Source organism: Rhinopithecus bieti, unplaced genomic scaffold (genome assembly GCF_001698545.2).
Source record: "Rhinopithecus bieti isolate Rb0 unplaced genomic scaffold, ASM169854v2 scaffold_65275, whole genome shotgun sequence".
In the NCBI taxonomy this organism is placed as follows: domain Eukaryota; kingdom Metazoa; phylum Chordata; class Mammalia; order Primates; family Cercopithecidae; genus Rhinopithecus; species Rhinopithecus bieti.
The window spans coordinates 80,149-97,655 of NW_016826376.1; the positions used below are offsets into that span (position 1 = coordinate 80,149).

The 17,507-nt window shown below is 37.4% G+C and overlaps 1 long non-coding RNA gene across 5 annotated transcripts in view; it reads left to right on the forward strand.

Annotated features, from left to right (window-relative positions):
• The window catches only part of LOC108522963 (uncharacterized), a 104,486-nt gene that overhangs the window by 32,409 nt on the left and 54,570 nt on the right, over window positions 1-17,507 (forward strand). For all 5 annotated transcript variants that reach the window (XR_001883655.1, XR_001883656.1, XR_001883654.1 and 2 more), the window contains 2 exons: window positions 12,408-12,521; window positions 14,632-14,752. This is a non-coding gene — a long non-coding RNA (uncharacterized LOC108522963). The remainder of the gene's footprint in view (window positions 1-12,407; window positions 12,522-14,631; window positions 14,753-17,507) is intronic.

Below are 17,507 nucleotides of genomic sequence, written 5' to 3' on the forward strand. Positions count from 1 at the left end.
ACCGACATATCAGTTAAAAAAATATGTGTGCCTCTAGATTAAGTCATTTGTTGATATTATAAAATCTCATTCTCTCAACAACTCTTCAAGATGAATGTTATCATTCTGAATTTACTGATTAAGAGACTGAGAGACAAAACAACCATTCCAGTTTATGCAACCAGTTATAGATATAGCTAAAATCTTAGGACCATTTGACTTTCTTCTCTCAGTTTGTCTAATCTTTGCAAAGGTGGTGATGTCGGGAACTATGAAAGAACTGAATTTTAACTGAATCAAAGGAGTATTACTATTGAACAGTTACCAAGAGGAGAGAAGGCACAAACTATACAAATATACTCTGAAGAGCAACTAAAAATATTTTAAAATATTTTCTATAGGGTTTTTATATCTCTCCTATGTCTCAGTGAAAGCTTGGTGGAAAAGCATTGGATCTGAAGTGAAAGGTCCTGGACTCTAGTCTTGAAAAAGCCATTTGCCTTCTCTCAACTTGTCTACTTGTAAATGAGAAACTTGAATGGTCTTTCCAGTCACTTGATCTGAATGTTTACGATGCTTCCCAGAGAGCAAGTTTTAGTCACTGGGGACCAATGTCCAAATATTCAGTACCTGATTGTGAGCATGACCCAGAGTACCTGCCACTGGGAAGGAAGCACACACACACACACACACACACACACACACACACCTTTTCTTTTCTGTTTGATTAAAAAAATTAAAATTAAAATAACATAGTAGGAGAAAAATAAGCTTCATTAAAGTGCAGAGCTGGGTAGAGATCAAGGGAGAAAACAGAAACAAACAAGATATTTGCATAAGGCTTCTGACATTGATTGGACATAAAATATACATAAAAAGATAGTAAAAAAAAATGAAAGAATAGCAACTCATAAAAGAAAAGCTTAATCAAAATATGTGTTTTTGAGTACACACACACACACACACACACACACACACATACACATACACATCCTCTATGAGCAAGTGGCTGAAGAAGAAAATAACAATTCCAGGTTATTTCTGAATCCAAGCATCTACTTAAAGAAGGGAAGTAAAGAAGATGGGCATATCTAACATTTACCAAGCAACTACCTTGGGCCAGACAGGGGATATAGCCTACTTCCATGACAGAATTTGCTATAGCAGCCTACTCCATCTAACCTTGGCACCTACATGAAAACAGCATGATTATTTCTGTTTTATAGAAGCAGACATTGCACACAGAGTTGAACTAGTTTGCCCAAGACCACACTATGAGTTAGTTGTTAAAGCCAGCATTAAATCCACATCCAGTTTTACTTCTTTCCTCTCATACTTTTCAATTACAAAGCAATCCCAGCCTTCATCATATTATTTCATCATAATTTTTAAATAGAACAAGGAGGGCAGATATTAGTTTCTCATTTTTTATAAAGGAAGAAGCTCACGCTTAGAAAAATTAAGCAACCTGTCTAAAACCACATGCCAAGCAAAAGGGTGGTGTGAATTCCAAAATTCTGACTCATAAATCAGTGCCTTTGTTCCCATTTTATGATGAAACTCTTCATTCTTAATGTCAGCCTTTTACTATTGAGAGGCATATGTCACATGGTTCAGAGAACGAGTTCTAGGGTTGCATGAATCGGTGTTCAAGTCTGGGTTGCAACATTTACCAGCTATTTGGGAAAATTGATTAATTATTTCTTCCCTACATTAATTTGTCACATTTACTACAAAGAATTTTCATGAGAATTAAGCAATTTAATGTGACTGACCGGCAGTGTGGGCTCAGTAAAAGGTTGGCGGCTATCTTAGGCAGAGGTCTTCAGAAGCAAATCATGAAAACAAAGGTGTGTGCTCCCAGGAGAGAGCCAGAAGGGAGTAGGAAAGTGGGACAGGGAAGAAGAAGGAGCCAAGCAAAGATGCACTTACAGGAAAAGTTCCAGGTTCAGCCTGATCCTTCAGGAGAAGACTAAAGTATAAATTGCACCTCAGTTTGCCATCCCTCCCAACCTCCCAATACCCTCTTAAGTCGAGGAAGGGAAATGAGCTTCCATACTTATGCATTATTCAGTCATTCAATAATAAACATAGCAGATGTGGTAGGAAAAAAGGAGCTGCGAAAAATCATAGGACTTTCTATTCTAGTCGTATACACCTACAGGCAAAGCAGCAGTAGTAACCTAAGGGCAGAGTAACAGGAACCAGGTGGGAAGTAGGAGGGGAGTGGGAAGGGGAGGTATATGAACAAATAGAAGAAGATTCTAGGGGATTTGGGTGGGACAGACAGTGTCTGTTGCAGTGGAATTATTTTCTTATTATTACCTTTTATTAGGATGGGAATGGCATCTTTCTTTCATGAGTCTCATTTCCAGGAATATTGGGGAAACCCCATATAATCTCCTTGAGTCCAAGGTAAACTTCAGGCCAAGGCCAGAAAAGGATAACAATTCAGAAGAAGATATACAACCCAGATCAATGGTCAAAAATGGAACTCCTAAGCTGAAAGCTTTATTAGGCCACCTCCAACATCCATTTCAGACACAGTTCTCAGCCAAGGGATGAGATCCTAGCCTCTGTGATTTATTAGAGATGAAAAGAACTGAAACAGTGCAGCAAATGGCAACTGGAAAAGACAGCTCTTTTATCACAAGAATAAATTCATGTTCCCCAAATCATTTAAACCTATTTTTTAAAATTATCTACCCTTTACCTAATACAATTAAAGCCTTACTTAATTACCTATGAGGTAAACAAAGAGATGTACTGCTCCACTGAGACTCAAAAGGAGATCTAGATTCCCTTCCTGCATTAATACTGCTTTAAAAATATCCATGAGTTCAATTATTTTGATGTTTAGGTCCCACAAATAATTGAGAACATGCAAGGTTTGTCTTTCGGTGCCTGGCTTATAGACCTCCAGGCCAGGCATAAGTTAACATTAGGTATCATCTGGGGAAAAAACTAATCTACTCTCAAATTTTCTGGTTTTAGATGTTTTGTTTTGTTTTTGTTTTTTGAGATGGAGTCTCACTCAGTCACCCAGGCTGGAGTACAATGGCCTGGTCTCGGCTCACTGCAACCTCTGCCTCCCAGGTTCAAGCGATTCTCCCACCTCAGCCTCCCAAGTAGCTGGGACTACAGGCACGTGCCACCACACTCAGCCAACTTTTGTATTTTTAGTAGAAATGGGGTTTCACTATGTTGGCAAGGCTGGTCTCGAACTCCTGACCTCATGATCCACCTGCATCAGCCTCCCAAAGTGCTGGGATTACAGGCGTGAGCCACCGCACCCAGTCGGCTGATCTCTTTAAATAATTCTTATAAATATTATGTTTGCTTCTGCTTTACATTTTCCTTTGAGCTGGACATACTATAACCTAAAGCCATTAGCATAGGATCTATTCTCAAAGAAAACTGTAAAGCAGAAACAAAGCACCTTTTCTTTTTCCAAGTTGATAATTCAGAAGTCCCAGTTTATCATGATGAAAACAAATTTGACCCTGGTTTAAGGAAACCAAAGTCGATGCCCTTGAATTTTGGTGCTTCATTCATGGCATTAAACTCTCTTGAATATGAAAAGCCTAGAGTTATTATAGAATAACTGGTCCTAGGGAAAAAAAGATAAAAATAAAAGCTATATTGTAAAAGTGTTGGAAAGTTGCACTGCCATCAGCAGGAGATATAAATTGCCAAAACCCTCCCACAGGAGAGAAGTAATCTTTGTAGTAAGCACAGATCTAGTCATGAACTCCAGATCTGAATAGCTGGGTTATTTCTCACAAGCTCCTCAATGTCTCTGAGTCCCCATTTCCTTATTTGTGCAATGGGGATAATGATGTTACTCATTTTATAGTTTAATGTGAGGATTGAATGGTATAATTTATGAAAGTTATTCTGGGAAGTACTGGGAAATAAAATTTCTCAAAAATTAGAAGCCATTGTAAAGGTGCCGTTTGCCTTGTTGGATGATTCAGGGTTATCCAAGATTTGGAAAAGTCTGAAAATTCACCACACATATCAGACTGGCATAATAGTGAAGACACTGAGTGATTCTGAAAAGTAACCATCTAGAAAGGACTTATAGTGACAGTTTGACATCAGTTGTAAAGACAATTATGGAGGAACTGTGTGGCAGACAGATTATCCAGTCAGAATGTACATTAGTTTTCTATTGCTGCCTAACAAGTTACCACAAATGTAGAAGCTTACAAAACATATATTTATTATCTCACCATTTTTGTGATTCATAAGTCTGGGCATGTCTTCACTGAGTCTCAGTGCTCAGTATCCCAAGGCCAGTCAAGACCTGGTTGGGCTGTGTTCTCATCTGCAGACTTGACTGGGGAAGAATCCACATTTAAGATCATTCAGGTTGTTGGAAAAATTAATTTCCTTGTAGCCGAGGGATTCAAGGACATGGATTCTTCTTGTCTGTTGGCTGGAGATTGCCATCAAGTTTTGCAGACCACTTGAAGTTCCTAGAGGCCAAAAACAGTTCTTTGCCATGTGGGCTTCTCCAATCTGGCCACTTATTTCATCAAACTTCTAGCTGCAATGTGCAAAGACTGAGTCTTATTAAATGTAACATAATCAGAGGAGTGGTTTTAATGAAGACCATCCGTTATCCTGGTTTTTACATTAGTTAGAATTAATTCACAAATCCTACTTGTACTCAAGAAGGTGGAATTATACAAGGATATGTGTATTAAAATGCCTGACTTGTGGCAGTTTTTAAGCAACCCCCTCCCCCTTCCCTTTGTGCCCCACCTAGGGTCAAGATGATAAGAAAGCCTGGGAGCCCACCCATTTGACACAAGCAGGGGGTTCAAACTATACATGCTCCTGGTCATGCACAGGAATCCTCACCCCAGATGCACTCCTTAAACAGCACAAAAACTTCAAGATAATCTCTTTTTCCTATTTTCAAGCCACTTTAGACCTTCTTGGGGAGCCACTCCACTTTTCTCAGAGAACCTCATTATGTGAGTCATAAAGCTTTGCATACTTTCTTGGTGTGTATGTTGTCATCAGTCTCAACATCTGAACCCAATTTTTATGTTGGGCCATTCCATTCTGTGTGGTGACAGTAACTGTGGATATCATGAGGAGAGCACATAAGGGACACCCTAAAATCAGTCTACTAAAGCATGGATATTGGTAGTATGAGCAGGAATATGAAGCTTTTAAAATGATCACTCTTCAAATGTATCAAATATCTCAAGCAGTGAGTGATGTGAGCTGAGTGGTAGATCTGAGTGCAAAGGGTTTAACAAGAACTCTTTAATTGCTAGAGGAATTTATTCATTTATTCTCTTCATTCACTCATGCTTTTCCATTTTTTATTTTTTGAGACAGAGTTTCACTCTTGTTGCCTAGGCTGGAGTGCAATGGTGCGATCTTGGCTCACCGCAACCTCTGTATCCCAGGTTCAAGCGATTCTCCTACCTCAGCCTCCCGAATAGCTGGAATTACAGGCATATGCCACCACGCCTGGCTAATTTTTTTGTATTTTTAGTAGAGACAGGGTTTCTCCATGTTGGTCAGGCTGGTCTCGAACTCCCAACCACAGGTGATCCGCCTGCCTTGGTCTCCTAAAGTGATGGAATTACAGGCGTGAGCCACTGCGCCCGGCCTCATTTATGCTTCCATCCATCCATTCATTTTGGAAGGATTTATGAAGCACCTGTCATGTACCAGTCCTGTGTTAGATGCTATGGATACAGTAGTCCATGGGACAGACAATATCCCTAACTTTATATAATTTCCAATTTAGTGGGAAACGTAGACAAGTAAACAGACAATTACAGCACTAAGGGTTAAGAGTTACAATGGGTAAAACTTGCAAAGTGATGGGAATACTGAGGAGAAATATTCATTCCACTCAAGTGTGGTGACCTGAACTGAGGACAGAAGGATAACCAGGAATGACACCAACAAAATGTGTGAGCATAAATATGGAAGGGGTTCCATGGAGGGGCAGTAGGACAGGAAGAATGGCCCAGAATGATAGAAATCATGTGGAGACATACTTGGAATACTCAAGGAACCAAGTATTTCAATAATTTAGTGTCACAACAGAGTGTGTCCATTATTTTAGTCTCTGAAGAACCACTCTAAATTAACACAAGAAGAATAGAACATCCAATGTTACAACTAGAGTCACTAAACTTTATGTTCCAATAGGTCCTCTTCTATTTTTTCAGTTTTCTAGTGTATAAAAAGCAGACCTAGGAATCCTGCATTGGAAACTTTCTGAAATCATTCTACTAGGGCATCCCAGCACACACCTTATTGGATTTGCTGTGCAACTTTTAAGATGGGGTTAGCCCTGCAATTCTCTGTAGAGTTATCCCAAGGCAACACGGGCCATGCACACACATGGCAGTCATGGTTAATGCTCTGTATGTTCAGATTTACTGTTTAATTCTGACAAAAGAGCTGCATAGTTTTGGTTTTCTGTGAGCCCCAGTTTCTTCACGTGTGAATAGGCAATAATATTTGCAAAGACATCACTCATGAGAATAGGGGATTTCTTTGAGTACATGAACTCTTCCTGTGTTTCATACCCCTGAGCTGTTATTATAGCTCACTCCACAGTTGGAAAAAGATAGCAAATATCCTCAGAGATAAAAACCTCTGAGCCAAACTTGCTTAACAATGAAGGCCCCTTCAAGTCTGAGCAGTGCAGTTGCCATTGTTGATTCATTTTGTGTCAGTGCCTGAGAAACTTAGTGACTTCTGTTTATATTTATGCTGGCATTTGGAGTCTCAGGAGGTGTGATTGAGATATAAAAAAAGACAAGAGGAAACAGAACTTTTTAAAAGAGAGGAGTTTCTCTCTTCACTTTGAGTTGACTTTTAAATAACTTTTTGAGGCCTCTTTCTGCATAATATCACTAAGGAGAGGGATCTTGACTAAAATAGAGAAAGAGCAAGAAAGAGAAAGGAAGAAGAATGATGTCAATAATAGCTATAAATGATATAAAGTATCTTCAGATGTAATTATAATAAATATTTATTAAATATGTACAAAGCATTACTTTTTATAAATATCATTTAGTTTCTTATTGGACAGAAATAAATCAGTGCAGAATAAAATCTGTCTCAGGAAAAAATTAGAGGCAGGAGATTCAGGGTTCTGACAAAAGTATGTTTCTATGAGAATCTGATTCTGTGGGTGACCTATGTCGTCTGAGATTGGCTGAGAACAGGATAGCCCATGGAGGGCTAACAAGGTAAAGCAAATTGATACGCCACTCTCATCTTTCACTCAGACTCCAAACACAGCCAGCAGAAAGACCTTTCTGTCCTCAAACTCAATCACATGAGTCTGCCTGCCTGCCAACACAAGCTTCATGTACCTTCCTCCAAAGGGAGGAGCTTAGGCAGAGAAACAGCATAGTTAGCATTTCCAGGGACTCTTCATTTCCTGATCAGCTTGAGGAACAGGAACCTTGCGGGTGAGGCAAAGACCCATCAGGTGAAAGGAGGCTGCAGCAATGAATACTGTACTTTCATTTCACTGCACAAGCACATAGCTTATGAAAAAAAAAAAAGGTATTACTCCCTTTGTTACATTTTCCCTTATTCCAGATGTTGCTTCTTGTTATTCAATATGATAATTATATAGCCCACTTTCATTTCTGAAATTACCCTTTTACACGCCAGTGATGAATCTATCCCAAAGACTGACACTAACAGTCCCCAGAACCAAGCCCATTCTGCCATTTTCTGTAAGAGCAAAACAGTGATTCCTGAAAGATGACCCAGTAGGCCCCTGAAAATTGGTAAAATGCTTTCAGAAAGTAAGAACTGTCAACAGGGTTCATTTATAATAATGGAGTTGTAAAGTCAATGTAATTGTCTAAAAGCAGGGGATCAATTAAATAAAGTATGTTATCATCTTAAAACGAAGCTCCCTACAGCCATTACAATTGAAAAATAAAAGCATATTTGATGGCTTGGGGAAATGCTCCCGCACTGTTAAGTTATAGAACATGGTGTGCCAAAATCAGATTCTATTCTTGTAATATATTAGTGTGTCATGCCTAGAATGAACGATCTCTCTCTCTCCCTCCCTTTCTCTCTCTCTCTCAGTTTGTGTGTCAGCCTGTGTGAGTGTGTGTAGAGTGTACTCTCTTGCTTTCTTCAGATCCCACTCAAAATTCACTTTTTCTATGAAGCCTTCTCTGAGCACTCCATCTAAAATCCCAAGGCCTTCAAAACCTTCCATCTCCTTTCCCTTGTTTATTTTTCTCCTTAGCTGTATTAGTCCGTTCTCACACTGCTAATAAAGACATACCTGAGACTGGGCAATATATAAAGGAAAAAGGTTTAATGGACACACAGTTCCACAATGCTGGGGAGGGCTCACAATCATGGCAGAAGGAGGAGCAAAGACACGTCTTACATGGTGACAGGCAAGAGAGCTCCTCCTTATAAAACCATCTGATCTCATGAGACTTACTCACTATCACGAGAACAGCACAGGAAAGACTCACCCCCATGATTCAATTACTTCTCACTGGGTCCATCCCTCGACACATGGGAAATATGGGAGCTACGATTCACGATGTTAAGTTAGCATTTGCAGCTTTGTACCTTACTAAATGCATCCGGTAAGGTCCTAGACAGAAACGGACGGCACACAGAGCCATAGTAATTGAGACGTATTTAATGCAGGGACCCTGTACAAGGGTGTGAACAGAGGGAAGGGAAGCCAGCAAGAAACTGTAAAGCATTCCAGGATGAGCAATGATGGGAGAGCCAATGTTTTCTGGGAATGAAGGGGCAAGAGAAAAGAGCAGTTGTTAGAACAAGAAAGTTGTAACTGTAGAGATAGGAGCTATGGCCTGTACAAAGAAACAAAACCATGTGAGCCCACAGCCCAACAGGAATAAATACCCTGGCCTCTCTCCTTCCACCTTCTCATCTCCTGCCAGTGCCTGCCACTTTCTGAACCTAATCAGAAGCCAGAGGACAAAGGAGCTGGTCCTTAGAATTTCTATTGCTAGGACACAGAGCAGTGTGGAAATATCCAAGTGGATAGTATCCAACAACTGCAACATTTACTTAATTATTCGTTTATTGACTCACTCCCACTGAATAGATATTTTTGCCTATTTGGGCTACTAATATATTTCCAGCACATGGAAAACTGCCTGTGTACAGTAGATGCTCAGTAAATACTTGATAAATGAATAAATGTTGAATGATAGTTATAAAATGTTTGTATTTGGGTAATGACAATATGAGTAATTTTAATTTTTTTATGACTTCCTATATTTTCCAAGTTTCCTCAATAAACATATACTTTGTTTACAATCAAGAAATATATGTGTGTGTGTGCATGTCTGTGTGTCTGTGCATGTGTGTGTGTATATATATAGACAATACATTTAGTCTGGAGTATGGCAAGCAAGCAGGAGAAAGAAGTCAATCCTTTCCTTGGAATTCATCAAGTAATAAAACTCGTGCTGTGTTCCCCAGCTCTGGGTGATGCAAAAGCAGTTATGCCTAGGAAGCTCTGATCAATATTACCTTTCCAGACTGTACAGATATCCCAGACCAATTGCCTATATATTATTTATGCTGTCAAGATAATATTTAGGCAATACATAATTAAACAACAGCTATCTCTGGAGACACAAGTAGAACACTGATTATGAAAGAATCCAGCCTTGACTAAAGGAAGGAAAGATGTCCTTTAGGGTTTGACAACTATTTTTTAGTAAAACCAGACAAGCAGCTTGGCAGTTGCTTTTCCTGGTAGAGGTCCCCAACCTTTAGCAATGTATACCTCAAATGAATATCATTACTTATACTCTTATCTGGTTACCTCTAAGTTATAGTTACCTGTATTACAAGCCTAATTCAATCATCGGTCCCTAAACACAAGGAGTGCAGTGGTTTCTTGCAACGTATTTCCTAAGGCAGAAGTTATTCTGTCAGCAGCAGAAATGGTGATTGGGTGATATGAAACTGTATTTCATTACTTGGCTCAAAACATATATAGTAAAATCCTGTTAAATGTGCCTTATTGCACCCAAGTTTTCCTTGCTCTAGATGCAAGGTGCTCCATCATACAGCTGTCACGATAACACTGAAAGGCTGTGGCAGAGTTATCTTATACATTCACACAATTCTTATAATAGGGGCTGCCAGCATTCTGAATGGAATGTAATAGATATTGATTTGCACACCCAAGTGTGAATATTGTATTTTCCTTTTACCACCTTCCAGCTTGGAAATAAATGAGCTTCTACTTCTGTTCGTTGTTGCTCCTTTCCTCTTTCCAGATGTTGTACCTTGCTTTTACGTATGATAATTACACATCTAAAAGCTGAACACTCCTTGAGTGCTGTAAAAAAACACCAGATTGCATGAAAGTGTTTTTGTCGATAGGGAAAAAAATGTTATGCAGTTCATAAATATCATTAAATCAATGCAAGTTTTAAGTTAGCTTTTTTCACCTATTTTATATATTTGTTTAATCACACATATGTGTATTTATAAACTATATATATATATAAAATACTTTTTCTCACATCATGAAATTTCATAAAGATCAACTTCTACTCCAAGAAAAGTTCCCAATGAGTTTAATGTCAATAAAAATATAATCAAAGCAGTATATTAAGGGGTAAAAAGATATAATAGCTATTTCCAACTGATGTTTCCTGGCACACCATCAATCCACTCAGGGTTTCTAGCTAATGATCTTAGCAAATGTCTCAAGATTTCATGGAGCCCTGGCTCACCAGGCATAGTAGCAAGGGTGCCAACATTGGCATCTTTGATTTAAGTAATTAATTGATTAATAAATGGTAACCAAGATTATACAGTCTGATGATGACTGATTTGACACATCTATTAATCAGGGATGTGTCTTCATACTGAACTAGCAATGGCAGCCACAAGAAAGGAGAAAAATAAGGGGTAAGAAGAAAGTATAGCAGCCAGGATGATAGCATCAGGGCCTTTGCTAAGAGTTAAAATGGAAAGAAAAGGAGGTTTCTTTGGTATTTTGTTGTTGTTGTTGTGGTCTAGTATCATCAAACAACTAATTTTGTCCAGATTTCATTTGTATGTTAATCTGACTCCCTTTTATGAAATTAGCAAAAGTCACTAAAAGAACAAAATAGAAAATAAAATGCTGAGGTCAAATATACACATACACACATATAACATATGAAAACAAATATACATACATACATATATATATATAAAGTTCTCAAGATAGAGAAGGAAGCCCATATTAAACGAAGGATTTGGTCACGATATTGCTAATTCATGCCATTTGACTACCATTTTCAAAGTATACACTGTGTCCCAGGAATTCTGCTAAGCCCTGGAGATTTAACATGAAGCATAAATTCCTTTGCCTTTGAGAGACTCAGAATCTCATGAAGAACAACAAGTAATCAGGGTTATACTGGAGATAAGTCTGGGATTCTGTAGGTGCCCACAGAAAAGTAGCATGACCTAAACTGTGGACATAGGGAAGTATTCTAAGAAGAGGCAGCATTTAACAGAGAACCATTGAGAGACAATGGGAGTTAGGTGTTTTGACAAGGCAGGAGGCAAGCAAAGAAGGCAGAAAGTACAAGACAGAATAAAATGTACTGAGGAGACTAAAACAGTTCTCATGGTTGATGGTGTGGTTTGGAAAAGTCGCTTTCACTTAGCTTTATGCAACAGAATATAGACAATAGGACTACAGTTAGATCTGAATCCAAATCCTCAACGAACCACCCAATAGCTTATCACCTGGGGCAATAGTACTTAACCTCCATCAGCCTTTGCTTCCCTATGTGGAGAAAGAAGATAAAAGTTGCACCCTTCTCATATGGCACAGACACATAGTGAATTCAAAAATCAATAAATTCAACCTTGAATATCATTAAGCATTATTACTATTATTGGGACTCATTGATCCATTTTTTTTTGTTTGTTTGTTTTGTCTATCCCTTAAAGAAAGATAATTTCTATTTGACCCTTTCTCTATTTATTCCTGGAGAGAAACTGTCCATATCTAAGGGAAAGTAAGGCTCACTACAGACTATCACAGAGACAGTAGAATGGCAAATAGTGCTACATCACCCTGGATCTGAGGATGGCCAAATCATTACACTTGTCTACTGCTCTTTCAGGTAACTCTTGAAGGTGCTCCATCCTATAGCTGTTGGGATCCTGGTTCTGATGTAGCTATTGGCATCTGCAAATGCTGAGGATCCAATAAACCTCCTCAGTTCACTTCACTGCCTTAACTTCCACCTCAATGCCATGGCTCAGCAATCTCTAGCTAGGTCCACACTGGTTTCATTATGACATGGTGATTTTAAACGCCCTCAAACTACACAGGATAAAAGCGAAGAAAAGAGACTCTTCTTTTCTAACCACAGATACCATCTTTATTTTTCCAGCCGCTGCAGCGAGAATTGATGATTGAAAGCCAATAAAGCTTCTATTGACTCAGAGTATAAGGGGCTTGATTTATCACAACACTTGGCAGGAAAATAAAAACAAGAATAATACAGGTGTGTCCTTTGCCGTAAATAATATAGATTTACTCTCTGCAAATTTCATAACCTTAATGACGCTGGAAACGTACTGACGCAAGTACGTCAGGCAACACTTGATGCTGGCAATCAATTGTTTACGGGGTTGACATTTTCTAACATCTGTTTTAAGACTGTGAAGTTTTAAGCTGCCATTTTTCATTGCCCATACTGACACTTTCACCAAGCTTTCCTTAGCGAAGCTGGTACCTTGGCTTGTTAATTCAAGAAACGCAGCTAGATCTTCAGAGTTTCTGAGGACTGTACAAAGAGTAATGTATAAAACCATATCCCCCAACTTCCCTCAAAAAATTACCTGTTGTGAGAAGTCTAACTCTCAGAATTTGGGTTAAAATTTTACTTTGTAATTTATTTTTGTGAGTGCTGCCAAGTCAGCATATTGTTTATTTAAAAAAGAAAAAAAAAAAAAACTGGGCCGTTTTGTGTGTGTAAATATAGTTCGAGATTTGGTTGGTTCAAGATGAGGAAATAATCAAAATTATTGCTTTCTTTATTTTTATGTTCCAAGGCTTAGGGGCATACAAACTCTATAGTAAAAATGCACTGGACTTTCTGTAAGGTATTTAACACACACCATTCTATGATTTTATTGTGAATTAAGTAGAAAAGATGAGAGAATTTAGAGTAACATGAAACCAAAGCTGGCTGAATAGAGGCATCCCAGAAAAGTTCATATATATTAAATTAAGTGAAGATTATCCTTGATACAAAGGAACACTGGATTTAGAACTGTCTTGAAAATCAAAACATAAAGAGTTTGCTTACAAAATTGTGAATAGTAACCTGGAATGAATAACTTAATAAGCTATATAACAAATCAAAATTTAACATGGCCTAGGTGAAATTGAAATAGTATGCCAGAGCTATAAAGTGCGAAGAAAGCAAAGCAAAAATTAGTGTATATTTATTTCTGCACCTTATAGAAATGAGATATTATTTCATATATCAATAATCTAAGAAATCAGGCAATATTATTCTCCTTTTAAAAGAAAGCAAAATAAAATTAGTGTATATTTATTTCTGCACCTTATATAAATGAGATATTATTTCATATATCAATAATCTAAGAAATCAGGCAATATTATTCTCCTTCTACAGATCAAGAAACAAAGCCTTAGAAAAGCTCAGTTATTTTACCAGTATTGGATAGCTAGTGAATGGCAAAGGCAAAATTCAAAGCCAATCATTGTTTTGCTATATAATATTTTCCATATATATTAAAATAAGCATAAAATCCTGAACAGAGGTTCAAAAACTAAGACACTTATGGAATATATTTAAAATATATTTGTTTTGGAAAAAGATTAAGGATTATTTTAACTTCAAAATAAGTAACAAATATAGTGTATCATTATTGCCAAAATAGTAATCATAGATGAAATAATAGGAATTCATATGGTCACAAGAAGTAAAGTGCTAATCCTGTTTTACCTTGAACTGTTCATACTAATCTGTAGTATTTAATTCTGTTTTAAGAAATGCATTTTAAAGAGATTTATAACCTTGAGCATATCTTTAGAAACAAAAAAACAGGATGATCTAAAAACCATGGCATTTACTATTATACTTATCACTATTATCACTATTGTTGCCATCAACCTCATTACTGTATTTTCAAATCCTAGCATTTATTTAGTGCGTATTTTATACTGGCTACCAGTCTGAACACTTTGCACATGTCACTTCATCTGATTCAAGCACCAGGTTAGCCCTCCCTTGTATCCTATTCTCATATTTTTACTCCAGCTCTTATCATAGCAAACAGCTGCATGCAGGTACAACCTATTGATAGCACCTCATCTCAGGTTCATCATGCAACACAAATCTCCTCTAATACTTCGATGTGAGATGCCTGAGGCAACTAAGAAATGGGAAGGAGTTAATAGCCTATGTCCAGTGAGAGGTGGGAGTTAGAGGATAAACATTACCATCTTCCTTGAAGCAGAAAATCCTGGGGGCACTTAGCAGGATCTCCAATAGGATCAATTCCCAGCTGCCCTTAGTAGGTATGGGAAGAAGAATTTACCTTGAACTAGCATTTCCTCTTTCCTTGTTTTACTCTTCACAGTCCAATTTCTTGTGGTCACTTCTGAAAATAATCTACGTGCACAAATACCCTTGTCTCAGGCTCTGTTTCCAGGGTAAATCTGGACTAAGACACCACCTCATCTTTGTGACAACTTTATAAGGTATGTATTAACATTTCTACTGTATAGGTGAGAAATATAAAATTAGACAAGGTTAAGTGGCTTGTCCAAGGTAACTTATGTTACAGAGAACAGATAGTGGTTTTGAATTCTCATTTGTCTTCAAAAGCCACGTTCTTAGTCACCACCATACAGGTTTCCCTTGAGGCCCAATTAATGAAGCTGGTCATGTCTAGAAGAGAAGACTAATTAAAGGCAGCCTTTCAAAAAACTGAAGGGTTTTCATGTGGAATAATAATAACATTCTAATAGGATTCAGGGCCATGGAAAAATCTAAGAAGCTATCAAATGTCTTCCTATTGATGGGTCCAAGGTAATTTCAAAGCATTTTTTAAGTCCTAAAATAGGTGAGTTATATAAATACAGGAAGCATCTTGGAAGTCGTGTTTAACAATTCAGTCAAACCACATCTAGTTGCTTTTTCTAGTAGTCTGGAAAGGTTCATATGATGGTCCTTTGATGAGTGAACTTGACAGGTTACAACCCACTTATTCCATCTAACACTAATGTAGGTGTCCTGCAAAGATATTTGGTAAGTGTGACTAAAGTCCATAATCAATTGACTTTAAGTGAGGGATATTATTCTGGATAGTCCTCATTTAATCAATTGAAAGGCCTTATGAACAGAGCTGAAGATTCCCTGATGAAGCAATCCTAACTATGGACAGCAGCTTCAGCCTGTGCTGCAAGTTCCAGCCTGCACTTTCTGGCTGCCTGCCCCATGATTTCAGACTTGTGTAGCCAGCCCCTACAATCACATAAGCCAATTCCTTGCAATAAATTTTTAAATGTATATCTCCTGTTGGTTCTCTTTCTCTGGGTTGAACCCTGACTGATGCACTTAGATACTGGTAATCTTACGTGGTTTGATCCAACGGAAGGTCATTTGGCAAAGGAAATATCACACATGAGAAAAAACATAAAGTTTACTGAAAACAAGAAAATGATTTTAAATGTAGTATGAGAAAGAGGCTATGTTGTAATTCAATATTAACTTTTCTGTACATCATGCTCTTATCATTTTGTACTTTCTTGTATTTGTTATTTTAATATAAATATCTGAATATATATATAATTAATATGATTAAAACATTTTATTGATGACTTACAATTTAGTAAGACTTAAAATATTTCCCTATTTTCTAGTCGATTATGAAAAATGGGACAAAGGAAGCAAAAACTATCTTAAAAATGTTAAGAAAAGTTTTAAAATATCAGAATTGTTGAGTAATGAAAGAACTTCGAAGAGTAGAAGAAGAGTATTTTGATGAGAGGGATAATGGAAATGTGTTGTGTTGGCTTTTTTTTTTTTTTTTTTTTTAGACAGAGTCTCTCTCTGTCACCCACACTGGAGTGCATAGCTCACTGCAGCCTCAGTCTCCTGGGCTCAAGCGTTCCTTCAGCCTCAGTCTCTGGAGGACCTGGGACCACAGGTGTGTGTCATCATGCCCTGTTACTTTTTTTTTTTTTTTTTAAAGAGACAAGAGTCTCACTATATTGCCCAGGCTTGTGTTGCCTTACTTTTTGTTGGAGTCAATATCTAACTTTCCCACAGTGTGTATGGTTTTGATGAGAGGCTCTATTACTAGCCCAGTTTTTCTACTTCTCCAGATCAATGCTTTATCATGATAAAGCAAGTGGGAGCTAGAAAATATTAGATATCTGGAGATCAATTCTTTTTCTCAACTTGCACAAAATTATAACTATAGCCATCACTACAAAACACACTGGAGTCAAATACAGCCATGGGATTGCAGCCAAATCACTGGGCCTGGATGCAAAGGAGTAAAGTAAAGTAGAATCATAAAAGGTTTCAATAAAAACGATCAGGAGTGTGAGTAGCACAGGTAAATAAGGGTCTTAAATGGATACTTCAGAATCCACTGGACTTCCTTTAAATAAAAATGTATTGTTTTACAAACACAGGACATTTAGAAATAGACCCACATGCAGGGAAGACTCATGAAGAGAAATGCTAAGGGCAAGCTATACAGACAGTAATGGTTCTTACACAATTTCTTTAAAATCCATCACACCTGAATCACTAACATGCTATATATTTCATAGGAGGCTGCTCTCTGACACCATAAATCCAGCAACAGTATTTTAGTTATTTACCAAGTGATTAAACTGTAGTAATTTATTTCACTTTTACATCCACATTTTCCCACTGGAATCCTAAAAGATTTTACTGCCTCCCATAAAACATTTTCACTCTAAATAATCAATATTGATTTAACTATATTCCATAATTTTTTAGATTTATTTTCTTTTTTGCATGCAATTCTTACCTCCATACAGTTTATTAAAAGACAAAGTGGCTCACTTTCAAAGAAATTACATTTGACAATGCTCCTAATTGTGAATTTACTCTGCTGTTCCTTATAGATATTTTTAAAGAGGGAAGGGATGAAATAGAAGTACTATATTAAAAGTAAAACTGCATAAAATGTAAAATCTTAGGCCTCTGAGCAAGTGTTTCAGGCAATTGAGTTAACTAGCTAGTGTCCTGATAAGGCAATGTTTTACATCATACATTCCTTATACCTCTGGGTAGTGGTGGAAATGAGTTGGGAGGAGTATGTAATGACAGTAAAAAAAAAAAAAAAAAACTGGATAAAATTAGTACAACATCCTGGACAATTATTTTTACTCAAATATTTTGGGGAAATATTTTATATGGAACTGGTAAGAAATGCATTATTGCACATATTGATGTGTTCTATATTAATATATT